Source organism: Lepisosteus platostomus, unplaced genomic scaffold (genome assembly GCF_059453375.1).
Source record: "Lepisosteus platostomus isolate fLepPlt1 unplaced genomic scaffold, fLepPlt1.hap1 Scaffold_107_H1, whole genome shotgun sequence".
NCBI classification, from domain to species: domain Eukaryota; kingdom Metazoa; phylum Chordata; class Actinopteri; order Semionotiformes; family Lepisosteidae; genus Lepisosteus; species Lepisosteus platostomus.
Window position 1 is genome coordinate 82,501 of NW_028291488.1, and position 19,014 is coordinate 101,514.

Below are 19,014 nucleotides of genomic sequence, written 5' to 3' on the forward strand. Positions count from 1 at the left end.
GGCTCCAGTTATACATCGAGTGTCACATTAAATGACAAAAATGAAGAGAGTTAAAGCAGCTGGAGAGGTTTTCTTACAACTTTTGAGCTGACACAGTTTTGGAAAATGTTTCCTTCACGCTGCACTGTACAACATAGGCAGCCAAGAGTCTCCAAAACAAAACAGAATTGACAGATAGGAGAAAATTCCCACTCATCCTGAAGTTCCCAAAATCCAGCACTGAGCGTAAACAAAGTGTCTAAGTAGCGTGGGAATGCTAACCCTAACCCTAGCTGGAGTTTGAGCAATCCAGCACTGAGCGTAAAAAGATGAGTCAAAGTAACGTCTAATCGGATTAGTTTCCTTAGAGCTGGTTCAGAGTCTGTTCAACAGTTTACCTTTCACACATGCGCAAAGAAGAATGTTGGGGGTGCACGCTTCAAGGCGCCTTACAGCTGTAGGGAGTGATTCGAGACGATTCGTGGCGTGTGCTCGTTCCCATATACCGTACGCCCCGGGGTGCAGTGCTAAGATGATGTACAATACCGCTTGGGCACGTAACGGCGTTATACCCAAGGTTTTCGTTTGTTCGTTTTGTTTTGCTCTGCTTTGCTTTGTTTTGCTTTCCATCGCGTTGGTAAGTGCGTAAATAAAAAGGCGATTCCTGCGTCTACCACTAATGTAAGAGCTATTTCAAGTGCGACGTGGTGCGGCTTTTCAAATGCTTGTGGGCATTTCTCTGTTGTTGATTCTTTTTTTGTGTGTAACAAAGTGGCATTTTCATGTCCGGACGGGGAGACTTTATCATTCCGACATGAAGCCACCCTTAAGTCCTCTGAGGCGTGTCTGTCTGCAAGGCTTGTATTTTGGAAATGTTTTTTTGAAACGGAGAACGACTTTGAAATAGGCTTCCGCCGGCGCCTCGCGATCCAGGTAAGATTGTAGCAAGAACGCAGCGGCAGTGGGGCTTGCTGTAGTCGTGGCTGAGTGGTTAAGGCAATGGACTAGAAATCCATTGGGGTTTCCCCGCACAGGTTCCAATCCTGCCGACTACGTTGTCCGCTTTCAGTTGGTGTTTCGGCACAAGCAAAGAAGCGCGCCTCTTTGCTGTTCCTGGTGGTTTTAAAACGCCCAATCGCTTGTACCCGCTGCCTTAGAAATAAGTTCTTCAGCGTCCGCAAATGGCATTTTGCAGCTGGAAGCAGATGTCGACGCGTTTTGCACAGAGCACCAAAAAAGCATCTTTTTTGAAGGCCCAGGCACTGAGCATTGGTGGTTCAGTGGTAGAATTCTCGCCTGCCACGCGGGAGGCTCGGGTTCGATTCCCGGCCAATGCAGTGGCTTTTGCAGCGAGCGGCTCCATCACTTGCATCCCCTTGCAACTCGCAACTGAAAACCCACTGAAGCTAAGCAGGTGTGAGCCAGGTCAGTACCTGGATGAGGATGAGCTACAGGGAAAAACAAAGCTTCCAGCTGGAAGCGGTGTTAATGGTGCCGGCGGGGGGGCGCTCACCCTGAGGTCTGTGCGGGTCCCAATGCCCCAGTATAGTAACGGAGATGCTGTGTTGTAAAAGGGCGCTGTCTTTTGGATGAGATGTAAAACCGAGGTCACAGCGCTCTGTGGTCATTCAAAATGACCACCAAAACCTTTGACAAAAGCTCTTGGTAATTGATGGTCTTCAATAATGCTTCTCCTTTAGGTACATTTTAAATCAGCTGAAAAATGCTGTGAAATGGGGGGGCACTTCAGGCCAGTGTAGGATTTGGGTTACAAGAACCATGAAACTGCACGAGAAAGCCCGTACACTGATTACACGGCTTTCTATTCAAAGGAGGACAAAAGAAATTCCCTGAGTTTGATTTTTTGCAGCACAGAGAGGAGCACTGTCGTGAGGCTGGTTAGCTCAGTTGGTTAGAGTGTGGTGCTAATAACGCCAAGGTCGCGGGTTTGAGCCCTGTACGGGCCAGGTCTAGATCCAGGTCCCTGTTTGTGAAACAGGCAAATGACTGTCTCAGGGGCCCATTCCTCATTCTCAAGACACATGTATGCAGTATGTACACCGTGCATTGAGCAATAGGGACTGAATACACCACAGGTAAGGTTAGAAGTCATTCTGAGGTGCCACATGTGAGGGATACAGCTAGGCATCCGAAATGTAGGGTTTGAGACCCTTCAGGAGTACTGCATCCTTTGAGACAGACCCGTGCATGTTAAACAAATGATCATTTCTTTCGGCATTAGGGACTAAATATACTAAACATATGATGCTAAAATGTTATTTTCACATATATTAATGTAATAAATGATTGCTTATGCTTTAGAAACAAATCTAATTAAAATAAAAGCTTAAGTTTTGTATTTATCTTGTACCATAGAACATGATTTTCTTTGTATTTCAAGCCCACAAAGTGTCCAAATGACGCACTACATGATATAAGGAAGATTATCACATGCATATCGGTATTATCTTTCTTATGAAAATGCATTCCTTTCATTACCTTTTACTTTTTAAAATGAACTCAAATTGAGTATAATGTAATAATTTAAGTAGAATAGATTCTAATAATATAATGATCCAGTGTTTTGCACTACTTCACTGCTTCACTGCTCTATGCCATCTGGAAATAAATCCTCAGACTGCTTACTGCCCTGGGCATGTACCAATAAATTAAAGGAGCACATCTGTTTATCACTGCGTTGAAGCAGGAGACACACAGTCTCTGCAAACACATCCTAGATACAGTGTTCCAGCACCTTTGACCTCATCCAGAACATATCATTTCTTGAAAGGGATTGCTGTCCGAATGCACATCTGAATCCCAAACAGAATCTCTAGTAAAATACGATCATTTGTGAAACAGGCAAATGACTGTCTCAGGGGCCCATTCCTCATTGTCAGACACATGTATGGAATGCTTTCACCGTGCATTGAGCAATAGGGATTAAAAACACCGCAGGTAAGGTTAGATGTCATGTTCTATGCTCATTTCTTTCAGCATTAGGGACTAAATATACTAAACGTATGATGCTAAAATGTTATTTTTACATATATTAATGTAATAAATGATTGCTTATGCTTTATAAACAAATCTAATTAAAATAAAAGCTTAAGTTTTGTATTTATCTTGTACCATAGAACATGATTTGCTTTGTATTTCAAGCCCACAAAGTGTCCAAATGTTCTATGATCATTTCTTTCAGCATTAGGGACTAAATATACCAAACGTATGATGCTAAAATCCTGAAAAAAGGATGTGCTCCATCTCGTCAGTAGATTGGATTCCAAAACTGATTTGGGTCAATATACATTACCTTTGAAATTAAAGTACAGTCTACTGTAGGGAACCATCAACTTAGAAAGCATTGGCCTTCCCTGGGGGTCAGGTAGGTGCAAAAGATAAACCTTTATCCTATCTTTATCTTAAGATAAGTGGCCAAGCAGTATTTTTCCAAGTTTCACCAAGCACATCATGTTGCCATAGTAGACAAAGTTCTATAAAATGTTAAATAACTTTTAAAAAAAGTATCTTGGTCTTACAGTACTGTACAAGGTGAATTAAACTGTCCCTGGTAAGAAAAAGTAATTAGAAGCATCTCAGAAACTTTATCTCTAGAAACATTAGCTGTTTTATATCATGTAATTTAGTGTGATGTTGTCAGAATTCAAGGACATTATCACACACAGAAATTGGTTCAGTTAAATCTAAAAAACACAGCTAAACATGGGTTTAAATGTAACAGAAGTCTTACCTCTTGTCAAAAGATTTAATTCAAGAAGCGATGTAATAAATGATTGCTTATGCTTTATAAAGAAATCTAATTAAAATAAAAGCTTAAGTTTTGTATTTATCTTGTACCATAGAACATGATTTTCTTTGTATTTGAAGCCCACAAAGTGTCCAAATGATGCACTACATGATATAAGGAAGATTATCACATGCATATCGGTATTATCTTTCTTATGAAAATGCATTCCTTTCATTACCTTTTACTTTTTAAAATGAACTCAAATTGTGTATAATGTAATAATTTAAGTAGAATAGATTCAGGTAGGAAATATAGAGTCATGATGTTTATGGCTGACATCATTTCACATGGGTGAATTTTAAGCTAAGAAATAAAAACATTTACAATGAAGATACCATTGCTTAATTTTAAATGCCTTTAAAAAATAAATACCTCCTGAGAATAATTTGCCACTCCCAGATCCTTGGTAAGGTACTGTTTGAATCCAATCAGGAGAGGAGCATCCAGGGAGTGCTTTCTATAGAGTCCAGCTTGGGCCACTCTCTTCCGGCCTGCTGATACTTTTTAACTACTCAGGGCCTGTAAGGATATAAAACACCGGTTTAAACATTTTATACCTATAAGACAAATTAGAATTTTAGTAAAAAATAGATACATCTGAAAAATAAAAAGTCTTACTGCTGATAGAGTTCTTCAGAGCTCACATCTTCCCCTTCCTTATCCGCTTCTGTTTCAGTTTCTAGAGCAGCCTCTGGCATCTCTTCCTCCTGGACTGCGGCCTCTTGCTCAGGGCCGCTGGAATGCAGGTAGATTCTTTTCAACATGCTTTTACATAATATGTTGTAACAATGATTTCAAAAAGAAACTACAGAAGCCTTACAGATTAAAAATATCTCACCTTGCCAATGTGTCTTCAGGCTTCCCATGTACAAAAAGGCCCAAGGACTCTAGCAGTCTTACAACCACTATCCTGTTTGCCTCACCAGACACGATCTCTATTCTGTGGTAATCCACGATGACCCCGTTCTTCAGGTGATTCATCATGTCCTCCCTCGCCTGTTGAGAGGCCATCCTGATGTTTTCTGCCGTGGCGTGCTTCATACACACCCTCTTCAAGTGAGCAGGAAGCTGATCAAGAGTATTCAGGCACATCTTGCACACCAGGGGAATCCTCGCGGGTTTCCTTTGAAAATAAATAATACCATCTGTGTATAGAAACAAGCTAAGACTGATTTCTTAAATTATCCTTAATTTTCTCTCTCATAGTTTGAGCATAATGATTTTATTGCATTTATATAAGAATTGCTCATTGCTCCTAAATAAATAATGGTTTCATAAAAAAGTGAACACTTGGTCTCAGTCACAGACTTTCCAATAGAAGCCATTGTGGAGTTCAGCAACTGCAGGTCCTAGAAGTGGGGAAGGAATTTTAAAAGAGAAATTGAATTACAATACAGAAGGAATGGCTGAGGGATCACTGAAATATATATATACAAATTCCAAAGACTGAGTCCATATAGAAACAACTACCTTTCATTTTCAGTATAAGAAAAAAAAAACATTATCTTCCAAAGCATCATAAAATTGTCCCTTCTTCCAGACTCTACTTCTCTCTTGTAGTAGTATAGCAGACCTTTCCAGGTGAGCAGATCACAGAGTCCGAAATGAGCTTCCTCCATCAAGCAAAGTACCTGAACATGACTCTGTCTTCATAAAAGCGCCCCTGTAATAAAGAAATTAAATCCGAAATCAAGAGGGCAGTTGCCTACTGAAATACAAGAAGTCATCAATTTTAACCTAGCAACACATTAAAGGCTGCATCTATACAAGTACGATTCTAGAAATGCTCACCAGATTACGTTTTAAGAAGGAACTGCGCCTCAGGTTCCGCCGAGATCTTAACTCGGATGGCAGGATTCAGAGTCCGGAGTGCGGACTGATGGCGCACGGAGGGTCCATATACTGTGGATCCCTCAGTGATCTTCCGCGTATTCAAACCGTTAGCGTGTGACTCCCCTGTCCCCGTGACCTCTTTGCTCTGCTCTCTCCTCTGTGCAGCTGAGCCCGACTCACGGTAAAATGGAAAAAAATATGCCCTCGACGTGAGATTTATTCTGGAGCGAGCCAGTGTTGCGCATAGCTGCCTTCAAAGCAGTTAACCCAGGTTCGATTCCCGGCCAACGCAGTTGCGAATGTTTTCAAATGCTGTCATGAGCCTTGGATTGTGACTAGCAAAGCGAAGCCTTTTGAAAGAGCTAAAGCACTGCAAAACGGAATTGAAGGAGAATCTTACAGGGGATTCTGAGCAGTGTCTGCATACATGCAGTCAGATAAAGGTGCTGAAAGCTTGAGCTACTCTCAATGTCATGCTGCCCTTCCCCGGAGTAAATCTGTTACATTGAAAGAATGCTTCTGGCAGGTTCAAAAAGGGACCCTTGTTAATTGGAGAAATCAATGATTTCGAATGAATTCTGTATGCGTTAAAAGACAGCTATACACAGAAAACATGCAGGACACTGCTCATGATGTTTCCCGAGCCGAAACACAGTGCGTTTTTCCAAGCCATTTGACAAAGCCCACCCACTGAAAACTGCAGCAGATCGTGTAAAGACGTTCAACTTTGTAACTACTGCACGCACAGGAAGCAGAATAAATTCCTCTTTTCAAACTGTCAAAGGTTTGCTTTGCGAACGCTGCAAGACATCGCACAATCTCTTTTGAATGGGGACAAACGATTTCTTATGGGGCGCAGTAAGTACAGACGTTTAAAATGCTCCACTCATGCCGACGATGCAGCATGAAGAAGCGCAACCTAACGTTTGACAGACAAAAGCCAGACGCCGCTACGAGCAATATGAAATCATACTGACAGCACACGGCGTTTCGCGCTGACACAAAAGTAATCTCGACAGACGCTGTTCTCTGCATAAAGCTGAAAGAGCTAAAGAGCGTTTCTGTTGACACGTAACAAGCTCGTTTCTTTCTACCATGATATCACCGTGACCAAATCTGTCTTTAAACACCTTGCTCAGTCTCTGACGAGACTGTCAAAAATTGCTTTCGCCGATTGTATTGCAAACCGGCGGAAGCGGGGTATTGGGAAAAGTTTTCAACTAGCAATAATCGCGCCTCGGCTAAACCTCACAGGCTACGATACTGCCACTGCGCAAAGCTGACGGTTGCCAGGCAACCGCGGGGATCCTATGGAAATCGTTATCGATCGTCTCATGGCATGTCGTTGCTATAACGCTTCATATTTGTCGTCTTCTTCTTCTTCTAGCTTGAGGTTTTGAAGAATTTCATGACAGACAAGGGCTCCGTTGGGAACAAAGGGCGTTGTGAGAAAACCGTTGCTTATTTTCAGCAGCAGAAATACAACCCTTTAAATACAAGATGACAGAACAATGACGAAGGGCATGCCGGGAGGAACTCATGCACTACAGAGGAAAGGGGGCGGGCACGTACAGTTCACATTCAAGCCACAAGAACTCTTCTCGGATGTTGCACAAACAAATCCTAACGTCCTGAAAGCATTGCAGCATGTTTGTGTCCCACTTCCCGTGGCTGCGGGACGACTGACACGAACGGACAAACACAATCTGTGGCGTTTAGCGTGACATAGTCTTGCAGGCATCGTGCTGTCTCACTGCAATATTATACCGCTGGAGGAAACAGTCCATCTGGCCATGAAACTCATTTGAACGTCTAGCTACAACAACTAACAATATCATGATTTATTCAGGATGTGTGGAATCAGCACGTCCCGGAGACAGCTTCCGAAATCGTGAGCATTCTCTGGTGGTAGGGGCGTTCAAGATGGCGCTCAGGTGGGAGGTAAAGTTTAGTGGTTGGGGAGTTTTTTTGAGTTTTTCATGACCTGAATGTTAATTTTTGCTTTTTTTGACTACAGAAAAATAAGGACTTAACACTAGTTGTTTAAACTTCAGTTATAATTGAAAGAAAAAAAAAACGATTTTTTTTTAGGTTTAAAAAGTCCGATATGAGTAACACTGGGAAAAGAAAAGAGAGTGCTGGGTCTTCGAAGGAGAACTCTAAGATACCTCAATCGTATATGTATAGCACTACAAAAAAATCGATGGCAACTAAAGGGAAAAGTGAAGCAGCTGCAGGGGCAGAGGCGCCGTGCGCCCGGCCGACGTGTTGGACCGGTGCGCTTTACGTGCTGAAATAAACACGCGACAGCCCCGAAATGTTTCCAGAGTGCTGTGCACTGAAGACTTGCCTGGTGCTCCTCCGTGCAGATTGTTTGTCCTCCTCCAGTGCAGGACGAGCCAACACAAGGGAGCGCATTCGCCAACATCCAGGCACGCAATGCGATTTGGAAAGCAGCTCCTTTCCAAAGAGTTGCACACGAACGATCCTTCAGTCCCGCTCGGGGGGCACGGAACCCCCGCCACACACAGCTTCAAGTAGCGAGTCAGGCGCCAGAGGTTTCGCTTACGGCCACACCACCCTGAACATGCCCGATCTCGTCTGATCTCGGAAGCTAAGCAGCGTCGGGCCTGGTTAGTACTTGGATGGGAGACTGCCTGGGAATACCAGGTGCTGTAAGCTTTTGCTCTCCCGGCCAGCAGGGGTCGCCGTTGGTGCCGTAGGCTTTGGGAGGAAAACCTGCAGGATGGAAAGGTGATCTATAGCCTCATCTCTAGAGATGTTTTGTTGCTGTGGCATGTGTGTGACCCATATTCAAAAAAAAAAACCCGTCTGTAAAACGAATATCGAAGCTGCCTCTAAATCTGCAAATGAAGATGAGTCGATAAACCACTCGTTTTTCGTATAACTAGACATATATTCATTTGTTACCAATTTCATTCATTGAGCATGGATACAATAGAGGTACAGCCATTCACTGTTTGACATGTCTGCACTGGTACAGAACCCAGCAATCAGAAAACGGGTGAAACTGTCTTTAGACTCAGCATACAGTACCGAGGCCCCCCATGACCAAATAAAGGCTAACCTCGATAATCAGCCTAAAGAACGCAGACTACAGCAAAACGACTGACTTTGAAAAGGGAATGAACGTCCGGAAGGAGTAGTGGAACTAGCTTGAGATGCTTCTCCGGACCCCTAACTAAAAGCCAGCGAGAACCAGCAGCGGCGTCCACTCCTGTCGAACCGGGATCCTTCCGCAGCCACGCAGCTCGTGGTGTCCTAACCCTCCCGTATCTGATTTTGGACCAAGCACATCAGGGGAGAGCGCGAACCCAGTCCCCCACTACCAGAAATTATGCAGTCGAGATTCCCACATTTGGGGAATTCACAGGGGTCAGCACAGCCGGAGTGCAAAAATGACTCTGTTTTCTCCCCGAGCGAGGAGGAAGGAGAGCATGGCGATGGGGACAGCTGGAACCCCTCCACTAATCAATGTGTATTGTCCTACTGATGTGGGAGGAAGGGTGGAGCTACTCAAGGCACTCTCTCCCCTATTGTTAAGTAGCACAGACGTGATAGTGGGAGGGGATTTTAATTGTATCTTAGAGCACACAGACAGGCAGTCTAGCTCTCCGATAAAATTGGATTCCAGCTCACTGGCCCTGCAAAACTTAGTTCAAGACTTTAAACTCTCAGACACATATAGATGTATATATCCCACAACAGCAGGATATACATGGTCAGGGAGGAATAGCAGCTCCAGAATTGACTATTGCTTTGTCTCAGAGAGAGTGAAAGTTGTTGGGGTCACTCTTCAGCCTGTCTTCTTCTCAGATCATCAGGCTTTAGGGTGTAGAGTGGAACTCCAGGGCGGGACTGTCTTTGGCCCAGGCCTCTGGAAACTCAACACAAAGCTGCTAGAGAACGAGGGGGTTGTATCCCGCTACAAGGAGAAACTATCACAGTGGCTGTCCTTGCAGTGTCTGTACGGGTCAGTAGGAGAGTGGTGGGAGGAGGTGAAGGTGAGGACAAAGGCCTTTTTCATGGCTGAGGGAAGGAAGGCTGCTGCCAGACGGAGAGGAGTGCTAGCCAGGAAACAGAGGCAGCTGCAGCGTCTCTACACGATGCTGCACAGTGGCTTCGATGTGCTCGAGGATATCACCCTTTTAAAAAAGGACATCCGGAGCATAGCCGAAGAAAGTAGTCGAGGAGTGCTGTTAAGAAGCAGAGTGCAGTTCTTGGAAGAAAATGAGAAGTGTACTCGCTTCTTTTTCAGGAAAGTGGTAGGCTCCAAGTCTGTCATGGAAAGTGTAGTTGATGAGGAGGGACGAGAGAGAACAGAGCCGAGTGCTATCCTCTCCTGCACCGAGGCCTTCTACTCAAGACTGTACAGCTCTACAGAGGTAAAGGATGAAGAAATTCATTTTTTTACCTCAAAGCTAGAAAACGTTTTGAGTGAAGAAGATAGGGAAGTACTTGAGAGGGATTTGACAGTAGAAGAGCTGAGACAGGCTATGGAGAGCTTACAGAAGGGGAAAACTCCGGTTGCTGACGGGCTCCCTAAAGAATTTTATTGCACCTTTTGGGATCTGCTTCAGGATCCGCTACTGCTCCTATTCGAGGAAAGCTATAAGACAGAATTGCTGCCTGACTCCTTAAGAGAAGGCACTATCTCTCTCTTGTTTAAGAAAGGAGCAAAGAATGACATAAAGAACTGGAGACCCCTCAGCCTCTTAGGCGTGGACACTAAGATCCTGCGCCTACAAAATGTAGTGGCCTCACTGGTAGGGAAAGAACAGACTTGTGGGATAGCAGGACGCCTGATGAGCGACAACCTGGCCTTGTTGAGGGATGTTTGTCTGTACTCAGAGGATCGCTCCCTCCCTCTGTGCATTTTAGGTGTAGACCTAGAAAAGGCCTTTGACCGCCTAAACCGGCAGTACTTAACATCGGTACTTGAGCACATGAATTTTGGCCCCATCATGAGAAAGTGGATTAACCTGCTGTACACAGGTAGCAACAGCAGAGTAATGGTTAATGGCAATAGATCACGCCCCTTTGAAGTCTGTTCAGAGGTGAGGCAGGCCTGCCCATTATCCCCCTTGTTATTCGTTTTGGCTATGGAGCCCTTAGCCTGTGCCTTGCGCCAGGATCAGGCCATTAATCGGATACCAGTGCCTGGAAGTGGGGGAGGAGAGGTAAAGACATCTCTATACATGGATGACGTCACCCTGCTCCTCTCTGACAATGCCTCAATTAGCAGAGCTCTGCAGTGCTGTGATCGTTTCTCTTTGGCTTCATCCGCAAAAATTAACAAATCTAAGAGTGAGATTTTTTATCAGAACTGGAGGGAGCCAAAAGAAGGACATGATCTCAGGCTGCAAGAGAAGAGAATTAAGGTCCTGGGGGTGTATTTTGGAGAAGAGATGGGAACAGTAAATTGGCAGAACAAATTGCCAATCTTAAACAAAAAACTGATGCAATGGAAGGACCGAGACCTCACCATGACAGGGAAGGTGCTGGTCATCAAAGCCGAGCTCTTGCCTGTCTTGAATTTTCTGGCTTCTACCTTCCCAATCCCACACCGTGTTGCAGCGGTGCTGAGGAGATTGATGTTTCAATTTCTATGGGGTGGGAAGCAGGAAAGACTCAGAAGGGAAATAATGTACAGGCCGCTACCCTCAGGGGGGAAGTCTGTCCCAGATATTGCTACGAAGCTGCTGTGCATTTTCCTGGCCTCTGTGCTGAGAGGCTTTGCAACAGCACCTGCAGCGCGTACCTGGACTTATTTTTCCAGGCTCTGGGTAGGTAGGGAGGAGTTCAGAGTGTGGGGTGTCAGACCCAAGCTGGACGTCCCACTCTCTGACACATGCCCTGCAATTTATGGGACAGTTAAAAGTTTTCTAAGATCTCACCCAATTGGCCATATTCCCCTCCGAGATGTCAGCGTCCAAAAACTGGAAGATTTCGTTGCACCCCAGAACAATAGGCAGACCCCTGTGGGCATTTTAACATCAGCCCAAACAAGGAAGGTGTGGAGACACACATCCTCTAAATTTCTGTGCAACATTAACAGAGATTTAGCCTGGAGTGTCTTCCACCAGTGCTTACCGGTACGAACTTTCTTGTACCGTAGGGGCCTCACCCCCAGCCCTCGCTGCGTTAGGGTGGGCTGCGGCGAGGAGGAGACTGTGACCCATCTCCTGTGGTCCTGTTTTTTTGCTAAGGCCTTCTGGGCACAGTTTGAAGATTGGTTGCAGGCTCTCTTGCCCCAATTTACCCTGACCGCTGCTTTCGTCATATACGGCATCTCTCCTGTCAAACTTCCTCCCGACGTGTTTGACAGGATCTGGGCCGTGGTGAACAGTGGGAAAGACGCCCTGTGGAGAGTGAGGAACATGGGGCTGTTCAAAGGCATCGAGGTCCCAGTCAAGGCAGCAGGTAGCCTGGCCCTGTTCATCACCCAAGAGAACTATTACCTCAGAGATCTGTGGAGAGAAGGGAGGGAGGAAGCAGAAAATCTGTGGGAAATAGAGAGCATAGGTCAATATCTCAAGAAACTGTGAAAAACATTATCATGTTTAAGTAAAGAATGTGATTTGCACCAGAAAAAAAGAAAATTGTTGCTATGTAACTGTTACCGTGTCAAAATGTAATGAGATGTGATCATATATACTGTTTTAAGTATGTATATTAATGTAAAGCTTTCTGATTTGTGATGTCCTGTATTTTTTTGTGAAAAGAAAATAAAGTTCTTAAAAATCGAAATCGAATCGGTTCACCCAGGGCGAGGCTCGGCCGTTGCACTCCGGCTGTGCTGACCCCTGCGAATTCCCCAAATGTGGGAATCTCGACTGCATAATTTCTGGTAGTGGGGGACTGCGTTCGTGCTCTCCCCTGATGTGCATGGTCCAAAATCAGATACGGGAGGGTTAGGACACCACGAACTGCGTGGCTGCGGAAGGATCCCGGTTCGAAAGGAGTCGACGCCGCTGCTGGTTCTCGGTGGCTTTTAGTTAGGGGTCCGGAGAAGCATCTCAAGCTAGTTCCACTACTCCTTCCGGACGTTCATTCCCTTTTCAAAGTCAGTCGTTTTGCTGTAGTCTGCGTTCTTTAGGCTGATTATCGAGGTTAGCCTTTATTTGGTCATGGGTGGCCTCGGTACTGTATGCTGAGTCTAAAGACAGTTTCACCCCTTTTTTTAATTGCTAGGTTCTGTAGGTTCTGTACCAGACATGTCAAACAGTGAATTGCTGTACCTCTATTGTACCCGTGCTCAATGAATGAAATCAGTAACAAATGAATATATGTCTAGTTATACGAAAAACAAGTGGTATATCGACTCATCTTCATTTGCAGATTTAGAGGCAGCTTCGATATTTTTTTTTTAATATGGGTCACACACATGCCACAGCAACAAAACATCTCTAGAGATGAGGCTATAGATCACCTTTCCATCCTGCAGGTTTTCCTCCCAAAGCCTACGGCACCAACGTATGCTATTGCAGACACCAACGTTGCCTAGATAGAAAACCGAAATAGCCGTGGGTTTGCTTGCTGGTCTGAAGGATCTCTCTTCGAATCTCTGTCATTTGTCAATGGAAGTAAAAGGCGCTGCAATCTCATACGTTCAGAATCAAACCCGCAGCTGTTGTTCGACTTTATTTCTTGACTAATTACAACTGAGTGTCGCATGAGCAGTTACATAAACTTGTCTGGTATATTTGAACACAAGTGCCGTTCTTCAATTAAAACTAACAGTACATTGTCAGGGACATTCAGTTCTATACAAACAAGAGACAGACAAGAGAATATTTCTACCGTTCATGTGGACTACGTGTTGACTTACTGATCGAAATAATTGAAAAGTTCGGGCTCATAGCCGATGCAGTGCGTGCTAATTAGAACAGCAACGCTGAGCTCTCAGCACCGTACTGAGCCCAGGTGTTTTTCTAAAGCTGTCAGGTGCAGTTCATTTACATGAAGGAAATCTCTTACTGGGTACGATTACAATGCAGTAAGTAGCACAGACTACTTAGGGAGTAGCCCGATGCGTTTAAAAACGACCCGAGCCAGGCAGGAGTTGAACCTGCAATCTCCTGATCCGTAGTCAGACGCGTTATCCATTGCGCCACTGGCCCCGGTGTGACACTGCAGGACTGTAACCCAGTGAGATCAGCACTGCAACTAGTAAACTATTACCCCCGGTCCATTCTTTACCAAAAGTGAGAAACACCTGTTTTCTACATTTTGTCTGTTTTAAAACCATATCTTCTGTCTTTTGCACTGATATTCTGATTCATTTCGATTTCAAAGAAAAAAAAAACATTATCTTCCAAAGCATCATAAAATTGTCCCTTCTTCCAGACTCTACTTCTCTCTTGTAGTAGTACAGCAGACCTTTCCAGGTGAGCAGGTCACAGAGTCCGAAATGAGCTTCCTCCATCAAGCAAAGTACCTGAACATGACTCTGTCTTCATAAAAGTGCCCCTGTAATAAAGAAATTAAATCCGAAATCAAGAGGGCAGTTGCCTACTGAAGTTCAAGAAGTCATCAATTTTAACCTAGCAACACATTAAAGGCTGCATCTATACAAGTACGATTCTAGAAATGCTCACCAGATTACGTTTTAAGAAGGAACTGCGCCTCAGGTTCCGCCGAGATCTTAACTCGGATGGCAGGATTCAGAGTCCGGAGTGCGGACTGATGGCGCACGGAGGGTCCACATACTGTGGATCCCTCAGTGATCTTCCGCGTGTTCAAACAGCCAGCGTGTGACTCCCCTGTCCCCGTGACCTCATTGCTCTGCTCTCGCCTCTGTGCAGCCGAGCCCGACTCATGGTAAAGTGGAAAAAAATATGCCCTCAACGTGAGATTGACTCTGGAGTGAGGATAGACGTTACCTTTTTATCGTTGAACAGGATGTATGTGATGTGGCGACTAGGTTCAATTTTGTATCCTCTTTAAAAGATTAAGGACTGGGGTGAGCGTGATTTACCACCCTTTCAGCTAAGAACCCGACGTGCGCACCGTTTAAGCTGCATAGACTCGGTCGTTTAACTCTTCTCCATTAGAAGGGTTAAGGTTAAAGAAAAAAACATTGCTGACTTCTTTTTTTTTTTTGCCAGCCACGAGTGCTGATTAGCAAGGTTTGTATTTCATGTTTTGCAAGTTGCATCCATTATAAGAAAAACAAGTTGTTCAAGACAGGAAATGAATGCTTGCATTTAATTAAGTCTAGCCGTAGGCGGTTGTCCATAATGACCAGTTCTGTTCGAGAAGACAGAACAAAAAAGGCACCGCTGGGATTCGGAGCCAGGGTCTCCTGTTTACTAGACAGGCACCTTAAGCAACTAAGCCACGGCGCCCCAGGAGAGCTGTCCTTTGACAGCCACTTGGACACACCACTCAGACACATCTGCATTCGGTGTGTGCTCCGCCTGCTCGCTGAGCAAGTTGCCACCTTTACATATAATAGCAACATCAACACCAAGAGAAAGGGTGACAAATGGCTTTTATCTGGAACTTTTCATGTCCAAGGAGCTCAATGTGCTTTCTGTGTACAACAGGGCCACTGAACTCCACACTGGCCACTGAACCACAGCAGTGGCTTGCTGGCTTGACATCTCCCAAGGAAAATGTTGAAATCGCATGTGGAACAGGAAAATGACCCTCGAGTACGGGGGAAAAAAAAGAAAAAGATCATCTGGAGCGCGCCAACCCATGTCCGGACAGCGCAGATCCCTCAACGAGGTGGCCGAGTGGTTAAGGCGATGGACTGCTAATCCATTGTGCTCTGCACGCATGGGTTCGAATCCCATTCTCGTCGCGCTCCATGTCTGACACGTGTGCCCGTTCGGTGTTGGCCCTCCTGTCGTTTGCTCCGGTTCTAGAGCCGTGCATTTTCTAGCGGTGGCTGAACATGGTATAGTAGGCTAACGTCGGTATCGAGCAGTAACAGTAACGGTATTTACGTGTCGCTGCTGCCAAGTGGCTCTGGGTTGAGACCGCGTTTTCACTTACTTGCAACGCAAACGGAGAAAGCGATTTTTGACAGTCTCTCGAGAGACCGCGCTAGGTGTTTAGGGATAGACTTTGTCAGTTCCCCCTGGGATGGTGGCCTCTCAAATAGTTTGTGATTCCTTATACAGTAGAAGCCTGCTTCGTGGCTTAAATCCAAGCTAAGGAAACGAGTTAGAGGTCTGATGCAGAACTGCGAATTCAATGAAGGGGAACACTACAGTACATTGCACTGTATGTGTGAGGAAAGCTGCCCCCTTCAGTCCCTTGTCGACCGAACAGAGGACTGTAAAGGATACCGCCAAGAAACTTAAGGATTTACCATATTAAACATTGGAAATCCAACCACTTGCATTTGTGACACTTGATTTTGGCTCCACCTAAGACACTCTTAAATCTTCAAACACTTTTCTCTTCTCACGCAACACTCTTGTCTGTCGGCACTATGTGGCAGCGTTGCATGACAACCCCTCTCACCACGGAAAGGAACCTAACAGCTTTGGTAAGAGAGGAGAAAAGGACCTGGCCCGTACGGGGCTCGAACCCGCGACCTTGGCGTTATTAGCACCACACTCTAACCAACTGAGCTAACCAGCCTCACGACAGTGCTCCTCTCTGTGCTGCAAAAAATCAAACTCAGGGAATTTCTTTTGTCCTCCTTTGAATAGAAAGCCGTGTAATTCAGTGTACGGGCTTTCTCGTGCAGTTTCATGGTTCTTGTAACCCAAATCCTACACTGGCCTGAAGTGCCCCCCCATTTCACAGCATTTTTCAGCTGATTTAAAATGTACCTAAAGGAGAAGCATTATTGAAGACCATCAATTACCAAGAGCTTTTGTCAAAGGTTTTGGTGGTCATTTTGAATGACCACAGAACGCTGTGACCTCGGTTTTACATCTCATCCAAAAGACAGCGCCCTTTTACAACACAGCAACTCCGTCACTATACTGGGGCATTGGGACCTGCACGGACCTCAGGGTGAGCGCCCCCCCGCCGGCACCATTAACACCGCTTCCAGCTGGAAGCTTTGTTTTTCCCTGTAGCTCACCCTTATTCGGGTACTGACCTGGCTCACACCTGCTTAGCTTCAGTGGGTTTTCAGTTGCGAGTTGCAAGGGGATGCAAGTGATGGAGCCGCTCGCTGCAAAAGCCACTGCATTGGCCAGGAATCGAACCCGAGCCTCCCGCATGGCAGGCGAGAATGCTACCACTGAACCACCAATGCTCAGTGCCTGGGCCTTCAAAAAAGACGCTTTTTTGGTGCTCTGTGCAAAGTGCATCGACATCTGCTTCCAGCTGCAAAATGCCATTCGCGGATGCTGAAGAACTTATTTCCAAGGCAGCGGGTACAAGCGATTGGGCGTTTTAAAACCACCAGGAACAGCAAAGAGGCGCACTTCTTTGCTTGCGCCGAAACACACCGACTGGAGGCAGATAACGTAGTCGGCAGGATTCGAACCTGCGCGGGGAGACCCCAATGGATTTCTAGGCCATCGCCTTAACCACTCGGCCACGACTACAGCAAGCCCCACAGCCGCTGCGTTCTTGCTACAATCTTACCTGGATCGCGAGACGCCGGCGGAAGCCTATTTCAAAGTCGTTTTCCGTTTCAAAAAAACATTTCCAAAATACAAGCCTTGCAGACAGACACGCCTCAGAGGACTTAAGGGTGGCTTCATGTCGGAATGATAAAGTCTCCCCGTCCGGACATGAAAATGCCACTTTGTTACAGACAAAAAAAGAATCAACAACAGAGAAATGCCCACAAGCATTTGAAAAGCCGCACCACGTCGCACTTGAAATAGCTCTTACATTAGTGGAAAACACAAACGACCAACTCGGAATGACTTGCTTTGGACGCTTTTCAAAGCGTTCTTTGTGCACGACGACTGCGCCGCCTAGCAGATACAAATGGGTTGTACAACTTTGAAGTAGCAAATGGAAGAGGGCTAAGCCTCCTCTCTTTTAGCCCAGGTTCGATCTGTCTCCCAGAATCACCAGGGCGCACGCACACACACACACCTGTGCCGTTGAAGTGCTCTGCTTCATTTCTAAGGGCAACTCAACATTCACTCCTACCCCGAGTGCAGAAAAGACAGCGTCTGCAGCAGCAGCAGCTCAGGTCTCTGCACAGGAGCTAAGCTGCCCCCATCTCCTCTGCTCTGCTCTGCGGCTCCTGCGGAGCGGAGTCCTGCCTGGAGCCGTGTTTGCAGGCGGCAGCTCCCCGCACCCTGTCTGTGCGTCGTGTCCAAGAGCTCCTGGGAGGAAGAGAGAGCCCTCCCACTCGGGGGCTTTTCCACGGTCTGTGTGAGGAGGGGCGGGTGTGTCCAGCAGCTTATCGAGCGGAAGCCTGGGGCGGCGGAGAGCTGTGATCGTGCAGACCTTGAGGTGTCACCTCTTTGTCTGCTTTCCCGCCCCCCCTCCGCCCAAGCTCTGCTCCAAAGTAGCCCGGCAACCCCTCACACCTGCACGTGTCACAACCTAAGGTGTGGTCATGAGACACCCATGGGGTGTTGTTCTGTTCTTGCTAATTTTTTCCTGCCCGTCGCAGGCAGGAGTCCATGCGAGGAAGATGCGCTGGACAGAGCTCAGAGGGCGCAGCTGGGTGGCTTTCCTTCTGAGTGACGTTCCTGCAACACTCTCCCGCTCCTCTTGGTGCGCTCATGCCGCAACACAGGAAGGCTGGAGCAGGTGGCTGTGCGCTCTGTCCACCGCCGAAATAGCTCAGTTGGGAGAGCGTTAGACTGAAGATCTAAAGATCCAGGGTTTCGGTATTTTGTTTCATCGCGCCCTTTGTTCCTCTCTCCAGCGCCCCCTGCCTAAAGTGACGCTTCCCTTTCTCAGCCGGAAACGCAAGCGAGACACCAGCAGCTGTCCCTGCAGGTTTCCGTAGTGTAGCGGCTATCACGTTCGCCTAACACGCGAAAGGTCCCCGGTTCGAGACCGGGCGGAAACAGCCTCGTTCTGCATGCTCCTGTACTTCACAGAGGTATTGAGCGACCGGTCATTTGTTCCCAATGTATTTCCGGTGCCTTCATGCAGTCTTGTACCAAACGCACGTTCCGTCTGTACACGGAGCCGATCATTTGCAATTGGGTTGTGCCGACAGACCAGGACGAGCCTTGTCGGCTCAAAAGCAGCGCAGGACCTGCAAGAACAGCAGAAAGATTAGCATCCAGCGGGGGCTTCTTAGTGAGCCCAAGATCTCATCAAGAATCGGCTCCACCAACAGGGCTGGGCGCATTGTTCCATTCTCCGACCACTCTCGGTGTAAACAAGTCCCTCCTGGTCTCTGCTTGAATTGCACTTTCCTGCGTTTGCTTTGGTGTAACTGGCTTCCCCTGCATGGGCGAATGTGAAGAAGATCCTTA

At 46.2% G+C, this 19,014-nt stretch overlaps 8 non-coding genes and 1 pseudogene across 8 annotated transcripts; 5 read left to right on the top strand and 4 right to left on the bottom strand.

The window, feature by feature from the left end:
* Window positions 1-1,245: 1,245 nt before the first annotated feature.
* trnag-gcc (transfer RNA glycine (anticodon GCC)) lies at window positions 1,246-1,316 on the top strand. The gene has a single exon. It is a non-coding gene; the product is annotated as a tRNA-Gly (tRNA).
* Window positions 1,317-6,759: 5,443 nt separating this feature from the next.
* Window positions 6,760-6,901, bottom strand: LOC148637731 (U4 spliceosomal RNA). The gene has a single exon (XR_015931260.1). It is a non-coding gene; the product is annotated as a U4 spliceosomal RNA (small nuclear RNA).
* A 1,282-nt stretch (window positions 6,902-8,183) lies between these two features.
* On the top strand, window positions 8,184-8,302 carry LOC148637732 (5S ribosomal RNA). Its single transcript, XR_015931258.1, has one exon. It is a non-coding gene; the product is annotated as a 5S ribosomal RNA (ribosomal RNA).
* A 4,080-nt stretch (window positions 8,303-12,382) lies between these two features.
* Window positions 12,383-12,523, top strand: LOC148637733 (U1 spliceosomal RNA; annotated as a pseudogene).
* A 1,168-nt stretch (window positions 12,524-13,691) lies between these two features.
* On the bottom strand, window positions 13,692-13,764 carry trnar-acg (transfer RNA arginine (anticodon ACG)). Its single transcript has one exon. It is a non-coding gene; the product is annotated as a tRNA-Arg (tRNA).
* A 1,606-nt stretch (window positions 13,765-15,370) lies between these two features.
* trnas-gcu (transfer RNA serine (anticodon GCU)) lies at window positions 15,371-15,452 on the top strand. The gene has a single exon. It is a non-coding gene; the product is annotated as a tRNA-Ser (tRNA).
* Window positions 15,453-16,166: 714 nt separating this feature from the next.
* On the bottom strand, window positions 16,167-16,240 carry trnai-aau (transfer RNA isoleucine (anticodon AAU)). Its single transcript has one exon. It is a non-coding gene; the product is annotated as a tRNA-Ile (tRNA).
* An 841-nt stretch (window positions 16,241-17,081) lies between these two features.
* trnas-aga (transfer RNA serine (anticodon AGA)) lies at window positions 17,082-17,163 on the bottom strand. Its single transcript has one exon. It is a non-coding gene; the product is annotated as a tRNA-Ser (tRNA).
* Window positions 17,164-18,526: 1,363 nt separating this feature from the next.
* trnav-aac (transfer RNA valine (anticodon AAC)) lies at window positions 18,527-18,599 on the top strand. Its single transcript has one exon. It is a non-coding gene; the product is annotated as a tRNA-Val (tRNA).
* Window positions 18,600-19,014: the final 415 nt, after the last annotated feature.